The sequence below is a fragment of the Haemaphysalis longicornis genome, unplaced genomic scaffold (assembly GCF_048455015.1).
Source record: "Haemaphysalis longicornis isolate Haplotype H1 unplaced genomic scaffold, Haemaphysalis longicornis Haplotype H1 scaffold_3, whole genome shotgun sequence".
Classification (NCBI taxonomy): domain Eukaryota; kingdom Metazoa; phylum Arthropoda; class Arachnida; order Ixodida; family Ixodidae; genus Haemaphysalis; species Haemaphysalis longicornis.
The window spans coordinates 65,690,021-65,700,152 of record NW_027526335.1 but is presented as its reverse complement, the minus strand read 5'-3'; positions in this window follow the sequence as shown (position 1 = coordinate 65,700,152).

Here is a 10,132-nt window from a genome sequence, read left to right as displayed (position 1 = left end):
GTACAGTGCGCGTCAGCCTTGTCTAGGGCAAGCGAGCGCGCGACTTCGGAGCACGCTGGCGACATCTGCTGATAGCGGCTGGGTTGGAGATAACTTGCCATTGCGCGTGCGTGGATTTCGGAGAGGCTCGGGCCGCTCACCTTTTAGCATGGGCAACTCAAACGTACAGACGCCTCCCACCGAAAGGGGTGCTTCTGCTGATGCAGCACCAGCAAGGCGGTGATACGGGAATAAGCGCGTAATCTGACGCGATGCCTTATCAGCGCAGGCGTTACGTAATCGCACAAGAGGTTCCAGGGAAAGCGCTGCAGTGAACTCTTGTTTCGTGCTTTTTGTTTGCTAAACGTAAGATTCAGAAGATTAGCGAAGGCTGTTTTGCATGATTGCGTAACCACCTGCGGGGATAGTGCACTGCGTCGAACGACGCGTCTGTTCAATGCTCACTGTTGGCCCTGTGGAAGAAAAGCGCTCGACGAGCTCGGGTGGTGGCGTCTGGAAACTAGAGTGGCACATGCGAAATGACGATTAGCCTGAGCCTGTCCGAGATCCGCGCACGCGCGAAGGCAAGCTATCTCCAACCCAGCCGCTATCAGCAGATGTAGCCAGCACGCTCCGAAGCCGCGCGCTCGCTTGCCCTAGACAAGCCTGACGCGCACTGTACGTTGCTGGCGGCACATGCACGACTTTTTATCGCCGGCGAACTCGCAGCCGCACGGGGAGGGTCGTGCGCTCTAAAGTCCCTCGATCGGCGTTTATCGAGGGACTTTAGTGCGCTCGTTCCCTTGATGCACCGCACACTGTTTATCCAAAAAGCGCCGTATCAGATGTGGCCCCGTTGGTGCCGGGTCTTATTTTGCGGCGGTGGTAATTCCTGCCGGCGGCATGAAAAAGTCGTATTAAACCATGGAGGATGTATTAAACCGATGAAGAACCCGTGCACAAAACGCTTCAATCATGTGACCAGTTCAGCTTGGGGCGACGCGTGGTGGAGAGCGGCAACGTTGGCAAAACATTCTCCGCCGCGGCTCTGAGCTTTCTAGCGCTGAAGCGAGCGCCATTTCTTTGACAATCTCAAACATCGGTTGCCTGGCAACAAGGCACAAACCGCTTAGAAGTCAGTTACGGTTCCGTGATCCAGGTTAAGCTCGGGGCCCCACCTCGCGACATGTGGGCACTGCAGGCGTATCATTCATTCAAATTGGGAAGTGCGAGATGCGTTTGGCATTACAGGAGGCGATGGTGTGTGTGTTGTGGACGCCTTTGTTTCGCGATGAAATGCGCCGCTGTGCTTCTGCGGGTGGATAGTGCTTCCCATGGTCTGGATTATCTTTCTCGAGCGACGTACGACTCAACCTCGTATGGGGTATGTGCAGTGTGCGTGGCTAAAAGCCATCGGCTTGTGCGCCAGAGTTAAAGGGGCCCTGAAAGGCATTTTGAGCACACTAAATGAACTAGCGCAATCGTTAGATAGGGTCGTCAACATCATCTGTGCCAAGTATTACGCTTTTACGCGCAGCGGAAAGCTCACACTTTTGTTGCAAAGTTTGTCGCTTTTTTCTCACCCTTCCCTTCGTGTTTTTGGACGCCGCCATCTCCACATGTCTACATCATCGATTCCCATATGTTCGTCATGAGCTAGACATCCTGCTATTGGGCGGCTTTTTCACGCACTTCCGGCAAAGAGATGAGTCGTCTGCTCAGCATCGGCTCGCCCGCTGATCTGCCAGCGGAGTGCCGGAGTGTTGGACATTTTACGACAAACGAAACAAGTGTAAACAAACGCTTAACCGTTTGTATTGAATGCAACACGTCCATAGCACGACATGGATTTTATGTTACATGAGTACGTAACATAAAGAAAGCCCCGTGACACTTATTTGGTGCAATCGCAGAGAACGCCCTGAGCCGAATGCCAGGGTTTGTTTTATTCAACTTTTATTCAACTTCAAAACAATCCAGAGATGCGTTTCGAACGAACGCAACGTCACAACATGCGTTGCAAGTCTGAACCGCGATTGGCAGACGATGGGTTGCCTCCTCCTGCCCGTCGTAAATTCGGCACTCACCTCACACCCGGTTTGCGTGGACGAACAGCAAGTCACAACTCTGGCGCGCAAGCGAGAAGGCTTTTAGCCAGGCACACTACACATACCCCATGCGAGGTTGAGTCGTACGTCGTTCGAGAAAGATAATCCAGACCATGGGAAGCACTATCCACCCGCAGAAGTACAATCTTGCATTTCATCGCGAAACGAACGCGTCCACAACACACAGGAGGCGATGCACACACACACACAGCTTCGGTCACTGCATTGGCTTAGCTGCAAGCTTCGTTCGGACAATCAGCGATGCTACGACGATACAGAGCTGCGTGAGGACGACGTGCTAACCACTTCACGTATTTAAAAACACAGGGGCAAAGAACTAGGTTAATCGGAAGCAAAAAATATGTCCTCCATTATAGTGCCTGAAATATACTGGCTAGTGTGCCGAGGGCGGGCTCCAGGCGCCGGGAGCGATGTACGCGGCCGGCTGCAGCTTGGGGCGCTGCCGTGCGGGAGTGTGCGCGTTCGTTCGGCCCGAGCAGATCGCGCGGTTACCTCCGAGCTGCGGCGCAGACGGCAGCGGCAGAACTTTCCATTGCGACGAAAGCGAGCGAATGCGACGGAAATTCTGTCGCGCGACGAAAATTTGTCCCGACCATTCGACAAAAACGATCGTCGCGCGACAAAGCGACGGAATTCCTGCCGCTTTCACTCGCTTTCGTCGCAAGTGCGAACGGGCCTTTATGCGCAATCACATAAAACGAGCTCTTGCTTATCGCCTGAGCATACGGTTTATATCTGACTACGTTACACTGTGCTTGCCAGTGTATTTAAAGGTGTTGTGCCACCAAATTTTAAGTCTGTAAAAAGCCTGCTGTAGGCTTCCTCTGCATGCAACGACCCTCAACACGAAGTGCTGGGTACAGCAAGCGCTTAATATATATTTTAATTCGCTTCTAAAAATTACCTAAATGCTCTTCTGGAAATCGGGACCCATCGCTAGCGCCACTAACCATGACGTCAGTGAATTGCCAGCGCCGCAAAGTTTGTGACGTCATACAACGCTAGCGACTCGGGCGACGTGAACGTGAACTCCAGTTACCACAGTTTGTTTGGTCGCTTGGTCGTATCGACACACTATACCGATACGACGGCGACGACGACGCGACGCCGGCGAGTCGTTAAAACATCGGCCGACTGCCGAATTGCCAGACCGCGTTGTCACACCACGCCGACGGCGACACAAACACGTCGGCCGATGGAAAGTCGCCATAGTGTGACTGACTCGCCGACCGAAGACGCCAACAAAACCGGTCGCCTGACTGGTCGCACGACGCGTCGTCAATCGACCGAGAAGCGAGAACTGCGCCCCGACAACATTCGTGCCGCAATGAACGCGGCTCTATTTTGTTAGTTTCTGGAGGGTAATAAGCTCAGTAAGTTCCATGAAGCCCATACAACTCAACACTAGCGCTAATGCGATCCGTATTTTGGCGTTCGACGCTTCGGCCGTGCTCTTCGGCGACGCCGCTACCCCGGAATGTGTGTGCGATCGGCTCGCCTGTAGAAAATATAAGGTCAGTTTCGTGCAGAAGAACAGTTACGTAGGGTAATTTGGGTAATAAGGGATCAGTATCGGCAAAGGTTTTTAACGTAAAACGTAAAACCAAAGTACGGCAAGCACTATCCCTTCAGTGCAAAATCGCAGTCGCAGCCGGGCACACTTATTTTTGCGAGCGCTTTCGCAGAAGAGCAGAGTTGATGGCGATAAGCTGTCGCGGGGGCTTCGCGGAACCTTGCTGCGCAAGCGCTATTTAAAAAATGTGAGTTTACAAGCCAGGAATTCTGTAAACTAGCTAGTAAACACCGACGTACGACTCCAAGGATGGGCCTCCATCTAGTACACCGGCCATATCGCGAAGCGGAATCGTTTGTTCGCTGGCTCAGTGGTCTCGCGCGTTCCGCCAGTCCGGTCAACGTTGCCGGTTCGATTCGCGGCGGGGGCAGCTTTTTTTTTTTTTAGCGTTTTTTTAGCATGTTTATGGTTTGCAAATCCATGGTTTTCATTTGTCTGCATCCGAGGATGCAGACAAAGAATCCAGGTCGGAGCTGTCGCGGCTTGACGTGACGAGTTGGCGTGTTTACTTCCGTGGTGAAGCACGTATGTGGAGGAGCAGACGCCGCAGTAAAGTCGCAACGTACCGCAGCGCCGCATGGTAGACACGCGTGGCAGAGCGTCCGCGCAACCATAGCCTCCTATATAACCTACTAAAGGAGGCTATGGCGCAACGCTGTGACGTCACTGCTTGAATCGGCGCCCAGAAGCCGAAACCGAATCCTGTTCACATGAATCGTGCGATAATAAATTTTTCACTCAGAATATGTGCGTCTGAGAGCATGTATCATGCTTTCTAACGAATTATAAAACGTTTGCAACAAAGAATGCACAAGCAACAAATTTGGTGGCACAACACCTTTAAACGATGTCACTAGGTTTGAAACGTACGCGCTCGGCGTGCAGCTTTGTAAACGCAAGCGGCCTCACATACGCACGCTATTTTGCTGCTAATAGAGTTTTAGTACAGCGTTTGTGGCCTTTGCATACGCTAAACGCTAAATTTTTGCATCCCGCTACGTAAACACTGCGAGAGGAGTTTTAGTAGAGCGGTAGAGCGTCTAATCAGTTTTGCGTAACGACACACTAATGCATACGGCGCCATCTGTCAAATGTTTTCCGAAATGTCTCGCCGGCTCATCTGCTATCGGAGTGCCGGAGTGTTTGGACATTTTACGACTATCCAAACAAGTGCAAACATACGCTTTCCCGTCAGTGTTGAATGCAACACATGGGTGCAGCTTGTCAGAACACGGGTTCTCGCTGATCGAGTGCGGCGTTGGTTTGCTTTGCGCCTTCCCGTTCATCGCCGCTGATAAAGCGATCCAATCCGGCGCGTTTTGTGCACGGGTTCTGTGTCGGTTTAAAATGTCATTTTTCACATGCCGCCGGTGTAGGAATTACAACCGCCGCAAAATAACACCCGGCACCAGCGGGGTCACATCTGAGACCGCGCTTTTTGGATAAACAGTGCGCGGTGCACCAAAGGGAACGAGCGCACGATTCTCCCCGCGCGGCTGCGAATTCGCCGCCGATACCAGCGGCAGCTACGTACACCGCGAAAGGGCAAGGCCAGGCCGCACACATGCGGCCAGGTCCTTCGTTCACTTTTCCAGCCTTTAGAGGAGTGTCCATGGGGTCAACAAAGATGAAAAAGCCGAAAGAGCTGGCCCGTAGCAGACGGCAATCTGTGGGAGCGCAATAGCGGAAGTTCGTCACCGCTGAGGAGCGGAGCATCATGGGAGGGGAGGCCAACAGCGAAGAAACAGTTGAAAGGAGGAGGAAAGACGGCGCGACGATAATTCGCGGTTTTTGATTTACGATTTCTCAGCTAATACTCATCGCTTTAACAAAATTCTTGCAGGAGGAGATTGCTAATACATTGCTTTATTTGGTTACATGTACATCCATGCATCGGCGGAAGGCATTTCAGGACCCCTTTAAGTGACTTGCTGTTCGTCCCCGCAAAGCGCGCGCGAGGTGAGTACCGAATTTACGACGGGCAGGAGGCAACCCATCCTCTGTCAATCGTGGTTCAGACTTTCAACGCATGTTGTGACGTTGTGTTCGTTAGAAACGCATCTCTGGATTGTTTTGAAGTTGAATAAAATGTATGCGTCAAACCCGGGCATTCGGCCCAGGGCGTTCTCTGCGATTGCACGAAAGAAGTGCCACAGGGTTTCAACGCTTTCTTTATGGAACGTACTCAGGTAACAGGATATCAATGTCGTGTTATGGCCGTGTTGCATTCAATACAAACGGTTAAGCGTTTGTTTTACACTTCTTTCGTTTGTCGTAAAATGCCCAAGCACTCCGGCACTCCGCTGGCAGATAAGCCGGTGAGCCGACGCTGAGCAGACGACTCATCTCTTTGCCGGAAGTGCGTGAAAAAGCCGCCCAATAGCAGGGTGTCTAGCTCATGACGAACATCTGGGAATCGATGATGTAGACATGTGAAGATGGCGGCGTCCAAAAACACGAAGGAAAGGGTGAGAAAAAAACGACAAACTTTGCAACAAAAGTGTGAGCTTTCCGCTGCGCGTAAAATAGTAATACTTGGCACAGAGGACGTTGACGACCCAATCTAACGGCTGCGCTAGTTCATTTAGTGTGCTCGAAATGCCTTTCAGGGCCCCTTGAAGTTTCGCCGAGGCATATCCTGTTTCTGTTCTTTCTAAAAGGAGCTCATTGCCCTTGTATGCCCACATTATGCTGTACGGACGGGGCAGACCCTCAGCATTATAGTTGCAGTCTGGGGATTAACACGGGAGCTCTGCGGAACACCTTCGTTGCTCGACCAGCAGACCGCCGCTGTAGTCTCTGGCGTATACGTGCAATCAATTTTACTAGGTTAGAAGCCCCCCAATAAAGTTGCGAAATATACACTGCATGCTTCACCCCTTCCCAGGTTTCACGTTATAAGTGGACATGGCCCGGGATTGTTTTTAACACGCGTTACGAAGCGCTCCACCGCGAGGCGTAAACAAGTGTCCCGGTGCTTGAAGAAGAAAGTGTATGACATCTGCATCTTACCGGTACTCATCTACGGGGCAGAAACTTGGCGGCTCAGGACGACTCAGCGTGCAATGGAACGGAAGGTGATAGGTGTAACATTAAGGGAGAAGAGGAGAGCGGAGTGGGCCAGGGATGAAAGGCGTGCTAAGGACACATTAGTAGAAATTAAGAAGAAATTGACGTGGGTAGGGCATGTAATGCGAAGGCAAGATAACCGTTGGTCATTAAGGGCAACAGAGTGGATCCCCTAGAGAAGGCAAGCGTGGCAGAGGGCGGCAGAAAGTTAGGTGGGCAGATGAGATCAATACGTTTGCGGGGATAAATTGGTCGCAGAAAGCACAGGACCGGAATTATTGGAGATTAATTGGAGAGGTCTTTGCTCTGCAGTGTGCGTAGATAGGCTGGTGATGATGATGATGATGATGATGATGATGATGGTGACGACGTTCTAGCGCAAGGCGTAAACGAGTTTCCCGGTGTTTTAGTACCGTGACTACATTAGACGACGATGATGATGATGACGACGACGACAGGAGACGTCAACAACCCCAGCCCCTAAGGGGCTTCGCCCCTAAAACAATAAGCAATGATCTCAGCATTTCTTTCAGCGCCTCAAATTACTTCGAATACACCATCTTTTTAGCTTGGCGTGTGTCCGTATATATGTGGGCCAGTCAAAGCTATCGATTTCAAACAGAGAGCTTTTCTGTTTTGTTAGCGTGACAGATGTGTTACCTGAAGTGAATTTTCGGGAAGTTATGTCTGCATATCTGCCCGTGACGTATATGTGATACCACATTCGCCACCCATCCCTCCCGCCTCTTTTATCGTACTCCTCTCCCCGCAAGGAATGTAATGTAACGTCTTCGAAAATGTCTATCTTAAAATTTTATTTCGGGGCGAAGTACGAGATACGAGGGACCCTGTGATCGGGGTGTATGAACCAGCGCTGACTGGCATGCGTCAGTTTTCGTGGATAGAACTCTCATTTCGCTGTAATTGTATTTAGCTGGCCTGGTATCACCAAAATATGAGTCCCTCTCGCTTTTTTTTTTTCGCACACTACTCCGATATGGGAACAGAAGTTTAAAAGTGTTATAAGTGCTGGCTTAATCTGATGAGGGTCTATTGCTAGTTTTGCTGTCTTCGGCTTAGCAGAAGCGTGAGGCACAGCTGTCTTGGCTTAAGGTCGTGGGCTTTCCGAACTCAGTAGCGGAGACCTCCCTGAAGAAGCTTAAGGCCAGCAAACAAAATGTCGTTCAAGAGCTAGGAAGATCTTCCAGTCCTGAAGCCGTCAAAAGGGTGATGCCAAATGATTAACACAATAAACCTGCCAGGTTTATTACTAACGCTAGCAGTCGTCGATGTTCTTTGGCCTGAGCTATAGTAACGCCGCCATTGAATATACAAGCAAGGTTAAGTTTGGGAGATACTTCCTGATATGCGAACTTGCGTATATCTGAGAAGATAGTGTCAGGCATACGCCGCATATGCGGTACTAACAACTCAAGGGGAGAGGTCGTCGTTCAACCCGATTGCTCCGCAGAGCGGCCGCGGCGCGGGAGTCCCAAAAGCCCAGCCGTTGAATAAATCCTTGTGGTATTCAGCCGTCGAGTTCATTCGGTGAAGGCCATTATAAACGTCAAATACGCTTTTCTCAGAGTGATTTTCAGATGTTGATCCGCCCAGCAAAAATTTGCTTTGTTGGCGCAACCTGTCTTCCAACTTCTACCATTTGCTATCCCATGGTCGCTCAGCGTGGTTGCTCTATAGGTTGTATTCACTGGCGAGGCATGCATACAGGCAACCACGTGAGTGCGCCGTCACTGGTCACGTCGGGCTCTGCGGGATGGCGGTACTTGTCCGTGCTAAGCACATGATGTGTGTTGGACGTTCCAAACTTTACCCCACCGAACGCCAAGTAATACCTCGACTCCAATGTGAGTGCAATTAATAACATCTCTGTTGACACCCCCGTTGAGAATCGGGATAAAACGGAAAAGAAGACGCACGCCGGTGTTTTTTTCTTCTGCTGTGGGCGGGTGCAGCGGCACAAGCCGCGCCATGTCCGTGGCCGTTTCTAGTGTTTCCAACAGAAGAAATTGATAGCTAACTTTTCTGTGAATACCATCTATAGATGCATGCGCACCTTAATCAATGGATACAAATCAACTTGTTTCTTGTCTCTATTTAGCGTCCGAAAACGCTCTGCGTGACTCACCCATTTCTCCTCAGTCTCCATGCTTGCCGTGTGGCGCATTTCCGACTCCTGCTTCACTCGATTGTTCATTACCAGAGAACGCCGATCAGGATTGACAGTTCTTGGGCATGCGGCGCCAACGTCATCCCATTTCCCGTTAACACGCGTTGCACCACGTGCGCTCGAACTCTCCGGAGGCGCGCCTGAAGCTCGTCGGACAGTTGCGAGGTGCTCGGGGAAATTCCCCAAACAAGGCCATTTTTTGCTGACTCATTTTTTTAGCGGTGACATCGACACGTGCTGGAAAACACGCCAATGCCGCCCATGCAGAGTCAGGTTGATTAGGTCAAACCGATGGGGAATTTGGCCGGATGCTGCATCGGTGCGGCCTGTATACGAAGCTCCAAATGGATCTAATTAGCCACCTTGCCCTATGGGTGCACGCCCGCGTGCAACAGTATTTCTGAGCGTGTCAATTTTTGGCCTGACGTCACGGCGGAAGGAGGCGGTGTACGGATGACAGGACGTAAAAGGACAGTGAAGTCAGTTGTAAACCTTGTGTAGTTACCTTATCAGATTGAAGTCTAGAATGTATTAACTATGCTCCAAAAATTTTCGGTCAATTTATATGCCTTTTTGGACAAGATAGCTCCCTTCAAATGTTGCCTTCCTCACCGATTTGCTGACGTCATCTATGACATCACGATGGAAAGTCCACGGGGCGAAACTAAGCGGATTGCTAATATCCTTAACGAGCACAACCTGGGTGGGGACAAAGAGATGTGTATACTTACAGCGAAATTGAGGAAGGTGAAAATTTTGAAAACTGAGATAGCGTGAAAACACGCTGCAAACTATTGTGACCTCGTGACGTAGTTTGCAAAGCGGCCAACAACGGCGCAAGGTATTTTCTGTTCTGCCATTCATTGCAGACGAACTAAGGCTCAAAGCTTCGCGTAAAGAGCAAAGCAATAGATTGGAAGGGTTAAACTACTATGTTAACGGGAAAGTAATTGAACGAAAATTTAAGCGTCCAAAAGTCATGCGTCGCGGGTACCTAGCTTGATACCATGCGTGATCTAACCAGGAAATTACACTAAAAATGAAACACGTGGTAGCAAACTAAATATATCCGACTCATAGGCATATACCATAGCACTCTTTGATAAAATATTCCTCATGACTCCGAAATCTCCCGCATTTGCTCGATTCTAAGCACCCCCGTTTTCCGCGATTGCGATGCCCAAAGTGAGGGGA